At 39.2% G+C, this 16386-nt stretch overlaps 1 long non-coding RNA gene across 2 annotated transcripts in view; it reads right to left on the bottom strand.

The window, feature by feature from the left end:
• LOC141785400 (uncharacterized) overlaps nucleotides 1-16386 on the bottom strand; it is a 67803-nt gene that overhangs the window by 30996 nt on the left and 20421 nt on the right. The window lies entirely within an intron of this gene.

The raw sequence follows: 16386 nt of genomic DNA, 5'->3' as shown, positions 1-16386 counted from the left end.
TTATGAGGTCAATTCATGATGATCTCCTAACTAGTATATTTCAAGTTAGAGATAGTGTTTCCTACTCCTTGGTAAGGAAAGTTGCTACTGGCTGCCCCAGAAGTCACTGAGTGATGTCATCACCTGCATTTTTTTTTTTTTTTTGCAGTCTTGTCTTCTTTCTAATGTCAAAACAAAAATGCCCCTCCTTTATCCGGGCTTCGTGCCAGCAAAATGACTCAAAAGTGACACTCTGGTGGAGAGAAATTTGCTAGCAGAGGGTTTATCCATGAACATTTTACTTGGCATGAGGTCTCCTGCTCTGTAAGTGCAAGGTCTTATCCACCAATAAGTGGTTTGCAAAGGAAGAGGAGCCAATGGCAGCACTCGCTTGCTTTTGGATGAGAAGAGTAAAAATGCTTTCTCATCAGAGTCTCCAAACTTCAGAAAAAGTCACTAAGATTTCATGCTCGTCACTTTAAAAAAACAAACAAAAATGAAAAAATATAAAGTAGATAGAAAGGTCTGAAAATTGCTAAATACATCAACAATGTTGTTAAGCTGGCAACACTGGCTGGAGAGGTGGGCCTAATGATAGCCCCACTTCCGAAGGACCTTCAGAAGGTTGGCCAATCAGAAGGAAGGAGCCTCGTGGAGTGAGGAGCCTTAAAGAGACAGCAGCTTAAAAAACGAGTGCTATTTTCTATGAGATTCTATTTGAAGCTAGCTCTGAAAATATATACAAGGGTAAAATTAGAATTCACATCAAGAAGAAACAAAAAAAGAATCAGAAGAAGTAGAAATGCTCATGTTTGATATATAAAAGTATCTTCTCTAGAATTTTTTTCAAACACTTTTTGGTTTCACTACTGATAAAAAATGGGAAAATTGGACAGGGAAAATTTGGTGTTTGAGGATCTGTATCTGTATTCTCGCTTAAAGAAATTTCCACTATCAGTCTGTTCATCTGTGAGATTCTCTCAACATCTAAATACAACCTGTACAACCCTGTAAATCACACAACATGTCAAGCAGATGGTTCTGACAACATGTGCTAACAACAATTAAGATGTAGCAAAACTGTCAACTCAGTCTGAACCAGCCACAACGCAAGAAAACTATGACGGTTTTCATCAGGGTCTGCTGTGTCATCTACTCTTCACACACTCAGCTATAAACATCCATCCCAGTGGCATGACGAGGTCGCTGGAACTTTACCCGGCAGTCAACACGTCCACATTTAGTGCCATTTAAATGTGTGAGAATCACCTGAGTGTAAGTGTGAGTTATCACACATTCACACACTGATAGAAACAGGAACATCAAGCTTGTTTCCTAAAGCTTTTGTGCCATGGCTGATTAACATGTAGATTATATTTGCATGGCTCTTTTCAGTCACACACTGCACGATGGTGTTAAAAATCAGCCTGTGTGCATTAGTCTCCTATAACACCAGAGAATCCTTATATGTAATAGTACATCATCAAAACTAAGCATGTTGACTGCAGATGATTACACTGCATCCTGTCACACTTTCACAGTCAAACGATTTAATAAGCACTGGATTTATCCTGAGTAATTAGTGGCAATACTCCAGCGACAAACACATGGGCTGCCCTAGAAATGGGTGTTAGTCTTCAAAAGCATTACATCTGTTCTACAGTTACAGATTATCTCTTTCTCCACAGTACAGATTCATAAATCATGGCCAATAATGCTCTGCGAGATGAAATAAGATTAAAAAAAGAAAAAAAGAAAGAAAAAAAGAAAGAAAAAAAACCAGCCCCATTTTCCAGGAAAAACAGCAACATATGTCAGTGTCACAGTGCAATTTGTGAGGAGAGGAGAAGAGGAAGAAACATTTGTTTCTTGTTGTCTTTTGGGGATGTTAAATAACTGAGCTAAAAAGGAGAGCGGAGCATTTAAATTTGTGAAACTGTGTAGTTAATTCAAGCACAGGCACACTGACACACTTTATCAGAGTACATGATAAATACATGAAGCAAAATACAAACTAGGAAGCGCCAGTATGACAGAGGGTCCGCAAGGATTTCTAGCATCTTGAAAGTAATAAAAATCAAATATTTATTCCAGCTTCTCTTCAGGTGATGCTTTCTGCTCATCAAGGACCAGGACCTCAACATCTTCAGTGGCTGCTATCTTGTTATGACAAGTGGTCATCTTCTGTTGGGCAATAGAATTTTTAGAAAAAACTTTGAACGTGATGGCAAAACACCCTGGAAATTTCTAATATTCCCAACCTAATACTTCCAATGAAATTTTCAGGAAACTCCAGCTCATATTGGAGTTTTTCCACCTCTATGCTGAATGCTCATGGAAAAAACACTTTTATATAATTCATGTATGGTTTAAAAAGTGAATCAGCGATTTATATGGACTTTAATGAATTTGGAGAAGTAAACAACTCTTTTACAACTGGGAGTGACAAGATTTACTGATGTTTCTTTGTATCACTTCACTTCTATCTCACAGACCGTCTAACGTTAGTATTGTCAGATCAAATGAAGAAGAAAAAGGCAGCGCAGTAAATGAAGAGCAACGATGGAAGTCATCTAGTAATTTGTCTTCTTTGTGATTGGCATGTGGCCCTTTGTTACAACGTGCAACCAAGCTTTGTTTCAGAGAAGGCTGTGTGCTGCCAGGAGACGATTCTTTAGACCAATCAACAGACAGTGTAGTGTTGTAGCTCCACCTTCTGGGATCGGATCAGTTTAGATTGGCACCCATATAATAGGGTCCCAAAAAGTGGGACGGCTCATCTCGGTCATTTAGGGATCTGTCCCAGGATTAGCCGGTGGAAATGCCACAAAATGCATGCTGTACTGAGATGAACCGAACTGAACCGCTTTGTGGAGACGGGGCTTAAGTTCACTGCAAAGCTAATGAGGTTGGAACAAAAACTTCTTGTAAACAGCTTTAAAAAATAAAAGAAACAAAGCACCTTTTAATGTCTGAGCCAGAGACATAAATACCAATACTGGCACCTCTGAACAACTGTCACATATCTTCTCTTTAATATGACAGCAGAATGATTCACATTGACCTTGTAGATGCAGAGATACACTCTTTTCAATATGGGTATGTTATTTTTCTGGCAGACCTAAGAAAGAGGCCTGAGATTTTGTTGTGATACATCAGAAGAAACTGTTCTCAGGGACTTTTTTTTTGTAAAATAATCCTTAAGCCTTGTTCTTGCCTAGTGTCACATAAAACTGTGTTAATAAAGTGGTGATGTCAGCAGACAAAAGATTACATGACGCTCAGAGATCGACCCAAAGACAGACACATTTTTGTTGCCGTTGCACAGAAATATCTTAGTCATGCTTTTCAGGTTAAAATTAGGAAAATTACAAGATCTTAGGGCGCAGTTTGATAAATCTTTGTTTCACAGCTCTAAGCACAAAGTAAAAAAAGACATGACGGCTATATTTGCTGATTAAGCGGTGCCAAATCCGGGACTAAGCAATTCATGGAGTACAAAGAGGTTGGATGAAGTTGCTGGGTTACTCATTGGTATGTTGAGTGCGTCTTCCCTTGATCATAAGGTGTTTCCTTTTTTTTGTTTTTTTTTTACATGATTTGAACCAGTTCAGATCATCATTTTACATCATCTTAGCTTGGATAGAGAATAATGAGCCTCTCCATGCAGAAAAAGCTCAAACAGAGATGACTCAGGTTCATATTAAAGGTTACAAAAGACTGCCTGTCACCAGCCTCATGGTTATTCTAACAGGTTATAACCTTCACTGTCACACACTATCAAAAGTGCTCCTGATCTGTCTTCGGCACGCAACTCTTTGATACGATAGATGTGACACAAGAAAGTTTGTTTCCATGAGCCAGAGCGGGTCACACACACGACTGAATGAGGATGAATCACAACGAGATGAGGATGACACTAGTGACTTCAAAGTCACCGGTGGAAATCACATTAACTTTCTGACAACATTTTTACACACGACTGGGATGTGCCTTACCCAGGCATGGGTGCACATGAATCAGCACGCACAGGTAGACAAGCTAGCACACACAGAGGAGAGGGAAACAGACAGACACAGAAATCTTCCCCCTTCGCACCATATTCTCTCTTTTTCGTCTCGCCTTTCCTCTCTCCTCCTCTCTTGTCGTCACATACAAACACCTGGTAACTCAGGTGGGGTAATTGAATGTGACAGCAAACCCTGAGAGGGTTGTTGGCAGGTTATCAGGTTAACCTGTGAAATGGAACCCACCTGACACGAGCAGGTTAGCTTTGACACCTCGAGCAGACATGTCTGAATCACTCAGGCTAAGACAGGAGGCTAAATACAGTAGCTTCCTGTTTCCTAGCTGAGGTGTGTTAATGAAAAGTTTACATTTACAGCAGAGGGGAAAAAGTATGTGATGGAGGGTTACATGAAAAACTCAGGGTTAATCAGTAGAAGTCACACTTGAAGGTGTCACATGTGCCAGCCGTAATAATTAGCAAACCAGCAGCAGCTAAGCTAGCTAACAGCAGGAGCCTGACTCTGCGTTGATGTTTGTTTTAAGGTAGAAAAACACAGTTTTTTCACAGTTATTTTCACATATATTCCCCAACAAGGAGGAGCAAGAAACTGTTACTATAGTTACATGAAACAAACAAGTTGAAAAGCCAGCTGTAGCAAACACTTATCAACTGAACACCTTAGCATAACAGGCTATGAGTAACCACTCCTTATTTTCTAGAAATCCCAGAATCCATCTGAAAACTGCAAATTCAATGAATGTGCTTTTGTTAATATTCAAGAATTGCTGCATGTTTGTTTTTGCTGTGGGTTAGTTTTTTTTTTTTTTTTTTTTTTTTTTCTTGGCTTAATATTGTCCTTCCATAGAAATTTTACAAAAAACAAATAGTGTATGTGTGTATATAATCAAGCATTTTTACTCATCTATTTTTAAATATAGGAAAGCATGATACCACCTTAATAAAATTACATTAGCAACGGTTAAAAAAGCTGTTGTCAAACATAAGATCATATATTTAACAGTGATTTGAAGCTTATTTCATGACTAGACTGTAGTACAGTGCATAGACTTGGGCTGATTTTGCACACATCCAATCAGTTGTCTTGGCTTGTCACTCAGCAGCCAACATGCTTGTTTCCCTTTCCAAATTCTAACAGGTATCAATCAACTACTTAAGCTTTAAGGGATATTTCTGCTTTCCTAGTTTTCTGTCAGTGGAAAATGTTTTGAACGGCTTCCTCAATAATGCTGCTGAACCTTCTTTAAATCATGCAACAAATAATGCCTTAAATGTTTGATTAACATGTTGAAATTTAGTCTTGATGGCATTGATTAGCATTGATGAGATGAGAATTACAGCTGGGAAATTAGTCTGGATTATTGTTGTCATAATAATGATTTGCATCAGTTTGTGAACCCCTGAAAAGAAACAAATAATACAAATTATAAAACAGAAAAGTGTTTTAGAAAATGATCAGGAGAAATTTGGTTTAAATTAGGTATTCGGGTGTTCAGACCTGATTTAACCAGTTTTCAATGCTTACTAGGAAATGACGGCAAATCATCAACTGGTAAAACTATCATCAAATAAGAGCAATACTCAAAGTTAAACATACAGTAAAAGAATGAAAATGGAACTGATTAATGAGTGACATGCTACCTCAAATCATTCAAAATAAAAGCATGTGCTTCAATTCATGTCAAACCCTCATTAAATGGAACATATTTGGACTTAATATGTATCTAGGGGGACGTTAGCTCCCGTCAGGCTGCTTTTCGCTCAGCATTTGATCTCAGGACTGTATGCCATCACTTCATTCAGTAAAAAGTTAGAGGAGAAAAAAGCTTTTTTCGAAGCTAGCTCATTAGCTTGGTCACCGAGGGAATGTTTACATGTCAAAGCCTCAGAAATCATTAGGGGATTTGAAGCAAATCCACCATTTGTGGCACCTCTTAAGTACAAAAATAAGTTACTCCATGCTCATACCTAATAAAATCAGTTTTATGATCCATGCACTTTGAGGCTCAGGCACAGAAAAGCAGATAAACTTCCACTCAACTACAAAGTAGAAAGGGGGACTCCAGGATATTAAGTTGCAGTCGTTGTTGCACAATGTGAGCCACGCAACATCTTAGGATCCTCCTCATCTCATCCTTTGAGAGAGATAAAGTTCTAAAGGGGATCAGAGTTTTTATCTCTCCTTTAACAATGTCAGAAACAAAAAGAAATGCTTTTAAAAGAGCGGTAGCAGCATGGTGCAATTACACATTTTCCCTCTAACAGAGAAATGTAACAGTTAAAATGGGATTGCAGTTGCCGTCAATTAATGGAGTGCGATGAGGATCTCCAGCTCCAGGCCGCTATGCGAATCGGAGACGCCCGCCACGCTCCATTTATTGACAGCTCAAGAGTCAACAATGCACCCATAACTAATCATCCAGCAGTTCACACTCCAACTGTTAAAATCTATCCAAGTACTGCAGTTCAACTGACACCGACTGAGCACATGTATGATGAAATGGAGCGAAATCACTGGGGTGTGATGTGTTGTTGCTGTCAGCCACTTCTCCCTAACAATGAGGGAGTTAAAAGTCAGCGAGGGACAAAAACATCAGTCACTGGTCTTCAGTCTCTGATGGAGGCTTTGATCTACAGCATAAAGGTGACTTTGAGGCTTCTGCATGGGACTTTGCTGGATAACAATGATGACATGAAAATGTAATGATGGAGGCAGATATGGAGATGGCGAGGAGGAGATGGGGGATCAGAAGGAGATAAGTTGGCTGATGCTGATGGTGATAATGAAAAGGATACAGATGAAGAGATATCTGAGCTTTTGATCATGATAATAATCATGATGATAGCTTCCATCTGATACATCCAGCATGATGACATTTTTGGTCCAAAGTAAAATTCACAACTTTTATACTGATGCCCAAAACTGATTCAAATATTCATGATGGCCAGAGTATGAACCAAGAGCCAGTAACCTTGGTTAGATTCTAGCCTTGAAATTCACTCTACACGATTCTGCAAGAAACTTTTTTCTCTCATCCAGTGCAGCCAGCTGTGTTGACTTTTGACCTCAGCATTAAAAAGATTAATACATATCTCTAATGTGGAGTTTAGACCCTTTTGGTGATTTCTAGACAATATGTGATCTTTCTGTCACCAAAAATCATAAATGGCTTCCCGCCAAAAAGCTCATACTGTGACACCTGCCACAGCGCCTGTCACTGAGTGTTTGTTGTTTGTCCCAGAGAGTGAAGAGGGGGGCTTATTCATAGGCCAATAGGCTGTATGCACACAACACTTTCACACTGGTGTGAGGATGTATGCATGCTAGCTGTTAGCATACATGGCTAAAACTTTGGTTTTACAGCAGTATTTCAACTTTTGTCAATGAACACACAAACAAATATACATTTATGTATTACAAGGGATTCCTATTTATACATTCAACATTTTATGCATCTCTTCATGGACCAAAAACAGTATAGAACACTTGACACTAGATTGATGCTAACATACATTGACCATACAAACAAATGTACATTGGTTTCTCTCTTTTAAGTCATTCAACATGTTATGCATCTCCTTCACTACACAGCAGTGGCGTAGCAGACGGCTGGAAGAGCTGTTAACCCGTTTTCAAAAGGACACTTTGGCACATTTACATGCCATTGCATTAAGCGCGTAAAGAAGAATTAGGCTACAATTAAAAACATCAACATAAACCTTAACATAAACAGCACAACAACAATAATGAACAGTTTTGGATGTTTTGGCGACAAACATTCAATGGTATCATACGATGGCACAGCACTCTATAGAAGTTTACATGCATCCTGAGATTTAACCGTAAAAACATCATGCTTGCCTTTGCATAACTCTAATAGGCAAGTTAAGCTATGCTTAGCTCATCATTGTAACATGGGTTTATTGTTATTGTTTGCCAAACTTGTTCAAGTGGTGTCAAACAAAGTTACACACCAGTAGTTCTTCAGGAATTATACAAAGTCACATCCATTCATTTATTTACATAGTGTTTTATACACAATATGTTAAAATGAGCGATATGCTATCATGGCTCAGAAAGTGGTATGGCTGGCAGTCACTTAACATTATGTTTTCAGAGTGTAAGGTGCCATTAATTAAGGGGCTGTTTTCGCGACAGCAGTTTTGGGGTGAAACACAAAAGTTTTGTTGTGTTTCCGCTTCACATTTACAGAGAAATGATGTTTCAGCCGACCTAAAAAAAACAGCCTCCAGAGTGGAAATTTTCTGAAATGCAAGCGACACTGTTGCTGTGTAAACAGTCAGCCAGTGTTTTCAGTGGTAGTGCTAACATCACGCCCCGCTTCGCCTGAGCACATACAACAGGACAACAGTACTGATGTTACGACTGTCGCGGACTACCGTGTTGGGCTTGCGCTGCTCAATCTGCTGAATCTGCTGACTGTCTTCATACAAAACGTGCATCTGTTGCTCAATTTCTGCACTTAGTATTCACCCATACACCAGATGATCGGCTCAGCTCTACTTTGGTAGAGATCTCCCAAAAGCGGCTTCTGGACAAGACAGTTATACTGCCACCCACAGGCCTGGCATGCTTACTACAGCATTTTCGGTCCCTCAGCATTCCTGTGTAAACACTTTTTTTTTTTCACTGCGTTTTAGTGTTTTTAGATGAAATGTTGTGTAAAGGCAGCCTATGTCAACGTGCCAGCTCTCAACCCATTCTATTGTAACACAACCAGCATTCTGTGGTGTGCACACAAAGGTGCAGGTGGAGGGCAGTCATCTGCCCCCCATGGCCCAAACTGTTGAAAAACATGCACTAAAATGCCCTCTTGGAAACCAAAACACCTGCTTAAGCACCTTTTTGGGAGCAAAAACACAAGCCAAAGTGCCCTCTTGTGCCATTTTGGGAGATGAAATCCAATTTGCCCTCTTGGGAGCCTGCTAACATACTGAAGTGCCCTTTTTGGTGATAAAAATGTGTGGTATGTTTTTATTTTTCACCCTTGCCCTTCAAAAACTATGCATGCCACTGATTCTGACATCACTGCCCTGCTGAGAAATTCTTCATGGTTGTGTTTCTTCACATGTAACAGTTTCTCTGGTTTTGACACTTGCATTTCATAAAAGAGCACAATTAGCTTTGATCTTGTTGATCTATGAACACATATTGTCAATAAATGTATTGTGTTGAGACAGATCAACATGATTTCAGACTGGGAGAAAATCCCCCTTTGAATAAGTTCTAGACTCTGTGTGAACGGGAAAGCAGGAAGTTGAGGATATTAGAGAGTGGATCACAGGTGTCTGAGGGATAGATACCGCCCTTTAACACATTTATGCTCTTCACACACTTGTATGTGCACACAAACATTAATCAGTAGCCAAGGGCAACAGCTGGATCCAATTCCATTTCAGGAGCTAGCGATGGCTTCTCAGGCTCATGTGGCGTTTGCTTATACATATGCATACGCCACACTCAGAGAGCAGCGCTGCTAAATTCTATCCACAATCTGCATCAATAATGGCTCAGAGATATGTGGCTGCCTTTCACAGAGCTGTGTGTAAATACGCTCACATCCCTGCCTGCCTCACACTGTTTGAAATTGCAGGTCTATTGTTTGTTGTTGATATTGCAATTTGCCCCAACAATGACATCTGACCAGGGACAGATATCAGTTATTATGTTTGTGTGTGTGTGTGTGTGTGTGTGTGTGTGTGTGTGTGTGTGTGTGTGTGTGTGTGTGTGTGTGTGTGTGTGTGTGTGTGTGTGAGTGTGTGTGCGTGCGTGTGTGTGTGTGTGTTAATTTTTGCTCCCTCACTTTAGACTATATGTGTGTGCTTTGCCACAAATCTACTTATCTCTGTGTGTAGGCATGCATATTGTTTTTGCTTGGCTCTTCTAGTCCTACCCTTAACATCCATTCCACATTTGAGAAAATCTCTCATCCCATTGACACCAAGGGGGAAACAAACCAGTAGCCACAATGCTGACGAGCTGTTGTAGGAGAACATTGACTACAACATATCAGGCAGGATTGGGTTAAAGTGGGGTATGGTGCTTTTTTTTAAGCTCTATACTGTCCCTCTGGTACCCCTGTAGATTTACATACTACTTTTCTCACGCTAGTGTTTTAAACTGGTGTTGCTCCCTGAAACATTTCCTTTCAGCTGCTCTCTTTAAGGCTCCCCATTCCACAACCCCCCTTCCTTCTGATTGGCCAGCCATCTAAAGGTCCATCAGGGGCAGACTTGGTGTTTGAGGTCCAAACCCTCCATGAACCAATTACAAGATCCTTATGCGGTACTTCATCATTTCAACAAGTCACAAGAAGATTTGGGGATTTTTTGTTTGTTTGTTTTGAAAACTCCTTATATCAGCCTCTGTCTGAAAGGCTTTGATTGAAAGGCTATCACTTAGAGGCTTCCCGCTCCACAAACCCCCTTCTTTCTGATTGGTCATGCCATGGAAGTCTTGTCACAGGCAGAGCTACAGGCTGACCTTGGTGTTTAAGGCCCACTCCAACATCTCATGAACCTGTCAGAAGATCTTTATCTTCTGCAATGACCTCATCGTTTCAGCAAGCCTCATCAAGATCTCATTCTATTTTAAAAACGTACCATATTGAGCAGTTTACAAACAGATTCATGATTAATTTTTTTTTTTTTTTTTTTTTTTTTTTTTTACAACACATGAGTTTGTATCAGTTTGAAAATCTGCACATGTCTAGTATGGATATCCAGCATTATACTCTAAGTTGTATTTAGCATGTGGGAGATTGCAATATCTCCTAATTAAGTTAATAATTTTGACTAAAGGAGAAAAGCTGTTAAACAGGGGAACTGCTAACTTACCTCAAAATCACTAAAAAAAAAAAATAATGGAGACAAGTTTTAGTCAAAGTCAAAGTGAGCAGCAGGCAGTCTGCTGTGATGCACGTAAGAGACACGCTATGTTGAAAAGTACACTCCACCAAGCAGACAGTTGTTTCTGGGAGGCTTTATGGATATGTCTGCAGTGGCTCCTGAAGAAACACCAGCACTGAATAGAGTAGGTGTGGATCAGCCCTCAAAGTCGTTGTGAAATCAAGCAGTCACAGTCAATATTTGAATATTCTCAACGTCTCATGAGGCCAATTTATAAGCCAAATGAAATCAATAATTAAAAAAAAAATGTATGTACAAGATAGCTCTTCTCACTTAAAACAAAACATTCTCCTTTGTGCATTTTCAGACTAGAACACATGTTAACAGACTGATACCAGATACACTCATGGTACCCCTTAAGCACAGGATCTATGTGATCCTGATCAAAGAACAGCATGTATCTTGCAGCTTTATCCCCCAGAAAAACTAGAAGCCCCTTATAAAACAGGATTCGTCTGATTATTGCAGAGATAGGTCCATGCCCTGCAGGATGCTCACATGGGATTGTATAACTTTATATAATAGACACATATAGACAAACACTGCAGCCTGCCTTGATGCCAATCTCTTTTATGGCTTTGATGTGAGTGCAAAAGCAGCTCTCCCACAGGACACCACGCGCTCTGGTGTGGATTGGCATTACTGGCATTAATACACACAGAATTATTATTTAGATTTCCTCAGAGGCTAAGGGAAGCAGAGGAAGTCAGCGGGTGTGTGCATGAATGAGGTGGATGGGCTCTGTGATTGTTTGTGCATCAATACGATGATGCATGAGCTGCTCTGTGTCTGATTTTGAATGTATTTCATAGCATATGGCAGCATACGAAGTAGATGCATCGGACTCAGAGGAGATCCTCCCAAGACCAGGCGTCTTGGGACACAGCACCCTCACATACACACAATGCAAACAACTGCAGGGAGCGTACATAGGGAGTATGACGTGGTCCTCTGGGATTGATTGGATTGTATAGATGGAGAGCTTAGCTGTGAAAGACAAACATAAGAGATGTGCACGCTCCAGTATGTAGTCAAAAGGCTGTGATGCAACGAGGTGTATGAAGGGGAAGAAGATTCAAAGGATGTCGTTCAGAGCTTCATCCAAAGATCACCCAGCAATACTTGAAAAACAATCAGAGAGCCAGGATCCATAAGCCATGATAAGCTTAGTAAAGGTCACACATTGATGTTTTTGATTGAAACCAGATGAAGACAAGACTTGATGACTTTTTTTTTTGACGGATGAGCAGAGGGTGAATCTTTGGTCACATACACCAGGATGCTTTCAATAAGATCAACAACATGAAAGCTTCTACAAAATTTAACTGCAACATTTGTAAGTTTATGGACCAGTTGTTATTCACCTCCTGAAGTCCACTTCCTCCATATCAACAAATGAAATACTGTCCACTCTAAAAAAAAAAATGAATTTCACATCAAATACATTTTTTCTCAAATGATTTCTGCCTTTATAATTTGCTTTTGATATATTTACACTCACATGCCACTTCATTAGGTTTACCTGTTCAACTGCTCATTGAGAAAAATATCTATCTATCTGCTGAAGTTCAAACTAAACATCAGAATGTAGATGAAAGGTGATTAAAGGGACTTTGAATGTGGCATGGTTCTTGGATCTGAAATGCCTTGTTGATGCCAGAGGTCAGAAGATCAATGGATGGATTAGTTTTAGATGATGGAACAGTAAAAGCAAAGGTAGGCCGAAGAGCATCTCTGAACAAACAATACGTCCAACCTTGAAGCAGGAGACTGAACCAGGTGCCACTCCTGTCAGCTAAGAACAGGAAACTGAGGCAACAATTCACATAGGCACACCAAAATTGTACAATAAGAGATTGAAAAATGTCTGCTTTATCTGTTGGAGCCATCAGACTCTGTTCCAGGATCCCCAATGTCTAAAATACAAGTCACATGCTTCAAAATAATCCAACCCCATCCCCAAATAGGATCAATATTTGGACAGAAATTTGCAGGATGACTAAAACACGTTTGGTATGTTTATTTAAAGTAAGTTCAAAGAGTCCTGATCACACTCTGTAGCTGCAGAACTTTGAGATGAAGTTTAGAGATTTCAGCCTCTTGGAGTATTAATATCTACACTGCAAGAATAGATTTTCTGAGTTCTATAAAAGGTTTATCCTTACCAGGTTGAAGAACTTTTCAGAGTGGTATTTTTTTTCATAAATAAACTCCAAACAAGAATCTAGACTTTCGTAAGTCTTTTAAAAACATGACGCACCCATGTGTTTTGGTCATGCAAATATTTGCACCAAGAAACCCACAGAGGTGAAGAATGTATGTAGAAAATCACTGTTATGTAGCTAAGACCTTGGTTCCCTTGGATACAAAGGCAGTCTTTTTTTTTTACTTGGGATACTCTTGCTTACTGCTTCATTTCCTTTGAGACGGTGAACTGATGGATTGCTCTCAGACGGACCAACTGTGGCCTTCTACTTTTAGTTTTGTCTGAGCATGCTGTCCAATTACTTGGAGACAAGAAGCAAATTTCCTTCTCCTTTTCTTTGGAGAGTATAAAAAAAATTATTTCTTGCTTAAAAATTTGCAATCAATGCTTCTCTCACCAACCTTGATGACATGAGAAGGTTTTTAGATGAGGATTCATAAAAGGATCGTTTCACTGATTTTCAATTACTGCTTGCTTTCAGAGTACGATTTGTATTTCTCAAAATGTCTGAAGTTGATGCAGAATTTTGGTGTTTTTCAGTGGATCAGCTTGGCCCTGCAATGAAATCTGTTTTTTTTTTCCTCTTTTGCCCTCAGCTCTGTCTTTTCTCAAAGTGCTTTGCTTGTCAGGACTGCAGTCTGTTTCATCTTGATTTTTGTAATCTCTGTGACCATTTGCATTGCAAACTAGCTCATTTTCCAGCGCCAAGATGGCATCCAGAAGTAAAAAAGATTTTATGGACAAGGACACAAAAGAAGCTGGAAAACAATGGTGCGGCTTGAGCTGCCAACACATGCAATGCATCATGGTATATGTAGACAATACCAGCTGAAGAACTTCGGTTATTAAATGCTTGAATTTAGGGCCACTTCCCATTGGAAGCTGCTTAAAACACTGTGAAAATGCTTTAAAGAGGGTGTATTATGTTTTCCCACATTTTCAACAGGAATATAAGGTAACAATGCTGGATGTCCAAATCAAATATGTACACATTTTCAAACCAAACACATTCTTACATTGTAGAAATGTCTGAATCTGTCTTTTAACTGTTCAAATTGGTCAGTTCTCAAAAAAGCATGTAATCCTCTCAAGATGTTCACGTGACATTGAGACATGAGATCATTGCATAATCTCCTCAATGGTTCATGACACATTGGAGATGTGAGTCTTAAACACTAAGGTCTGCCCTTAACGCTGGCCCTTACGCCCTCACAGGTTTCCAGAGGGCTGGCCAATCAGAAGGAAGGGGGTCTGTAGAGTAGGGAACCGTAAAGAAAGAGTGGCATAAAGAAAGAAGTGTTTTGGAAAGATGATGAAATATATACATTTTTTTTAAACAAGATTTTTATCTTATATATATATATATATATATATATATATACACACACACACACACACACATATATATATATATATATACACACACACACACACACACACATATATATATATATATATATATATATATATATATATATATATATATATATATATATATATATATATATATATAAAGCCGCTACTGAGGTATCAAAGGAGCAGTTTTGAGCCCAAACAAAGCACAGTTGACCTGTTTTTTACAACATAGCAGTAACCCATATGCTATTAAACTTACCACAGCCAAAATTTGTGCAATATCCCTTTAGAATCAGTCCTCTCTACACATTAAACATGCAGTGTGATTTTAAAGCCAGCAGCAGATGTTATCTGATTTCCTAATTCATGCTTAACAGTGCTGTCTTCATTTTTATCATATTATGGCTGCTAAAAAACTATGTAGTTGCATAGCAACGTGTTGAATGTAGCAGGACTGTATGCACCGTGCAGTCCTCACACTGAGTGCTTTGTGCTTTAGCAGATGTTATTGTGTTCACAGCTAATATCCGTGAGTAGTGTGGTTAGAAACTTTTGAATAAACAGTGGGTAGCAGAGTGTCGTTTATCAAGTATGCACTCCATGCACTATGGATGATGAAGAGGAGAGACTGCATGGTTTATTGTAATATCACACCTCTGGATGCCACGGGACTGCAGTTCACATGCAGTGTCAGACAGTAATCTGGTTTGGTAGAGACAAAGGAAGTACTTTCCCTGCCCGTGCTCAGTGATGAGATCTGTCACAGTGATGTATGACTCTATAAAGAGTGAACTTGTGACTGGAAGAGATGTCTTTTGTGATGAAACCAGAAGGTTGTGAAATCAAACTTAAAAGCTTCTCTGCAAGGCAAAGGAGGGTTTTTTTTTCTTATCTTTTTTTTTTATTATTATATTTATCTATGGCAGTCAAAGCTCCAACAACCAATCAAGGTTGTATAAAGTGACAGCTGAGGGGTGCAAAGGGGTTTGAAAGCAATGCTGAAGTTTCAGTTTCTCTTTTGGCTTGGCTTTCAGCTGTTTTTCTAACTGTTTGTGTGAATTTGTTTAAAAATTAATAATTTGTTTTGCTCCATCCCATCTGGATTAGCAATAACTTCACTTTTTGGTGGGGTTCAATATGGCAGCACAAAAAGTTTTCTCACGAGAATAACTTCATCACTTTTACTTGCAGTTTATGTCTGCCGACAGAACATTCTGAAGATGTGGCTTCATATCAAGGCAGGAGAGAAGAGGCTGGTATTTAAAATGTAGCACAGTCAAGCAGCTCCTGTATACACACAGGAATGCACTACATACCATTTAGATAGTATTGGTCAGATGAAATATATTTTAAAGATTAAACGTTTATTACCGAGGGATTTGTTGAAAGTATATCTACGAAATGTTAATCAGTACTGATGAGAAAGCCGAGGCAAAGTGCTCAAAACACAAAGAATTAATTATAACACTTCATCAAAAAATAACCTTTGAATAAAAGTCATACTGCTGATGATAAACAACGGTGTGTGAGCTGCAGTGTGTATATGACACAAACACACCTTGTATGCATGAGTTTAGAGGTACAGTAAAGGCAAATTAAATTAGCATAGCTCTGAAGCTTTAATTAACCCTCAGTTAATTACATACATGGATGTTAAAGCTCTGAATTATTTATCCCCCTTTGGCCTAATGAGCTTACAAACAATAAAAGCTACAATAGGATAAATCTCCAGGGTGAGGACCAACATATTCTCCATCTGTGATATCCACACTGCTGTTATCTGGGATGCAGTGATTATCGACACAGATGGAAGGTAAAGGAATGATATATTTTATTGCACTCGGCTCACTGAGGAGCGGAACTGAGGAAAACTAGCACAATGAATTGA

The sequence above is a fragment of the Halichoeres trimaculatus genome, unplaced genomic scaffold (genome assembly GCF_033239565.1).
Source record: "Halichoeres trimaculatus isolate MK-OKI-2021-1 unplaced genomic scaffold, fHalTri1.1 fHalTri1_scaffold_23, whole genome shotgun sequence".
In the NCBI taxonomy this organism is placed as follows: Eukaryota; Metazoa; Chordata; class Actinopteri; order Labriformes; family Labridae; genus Halichoeres; species Halichoeres trimaculatus.
This window is presented reverse-complemented; position numbering and strand designations above follow the sequence as displayed.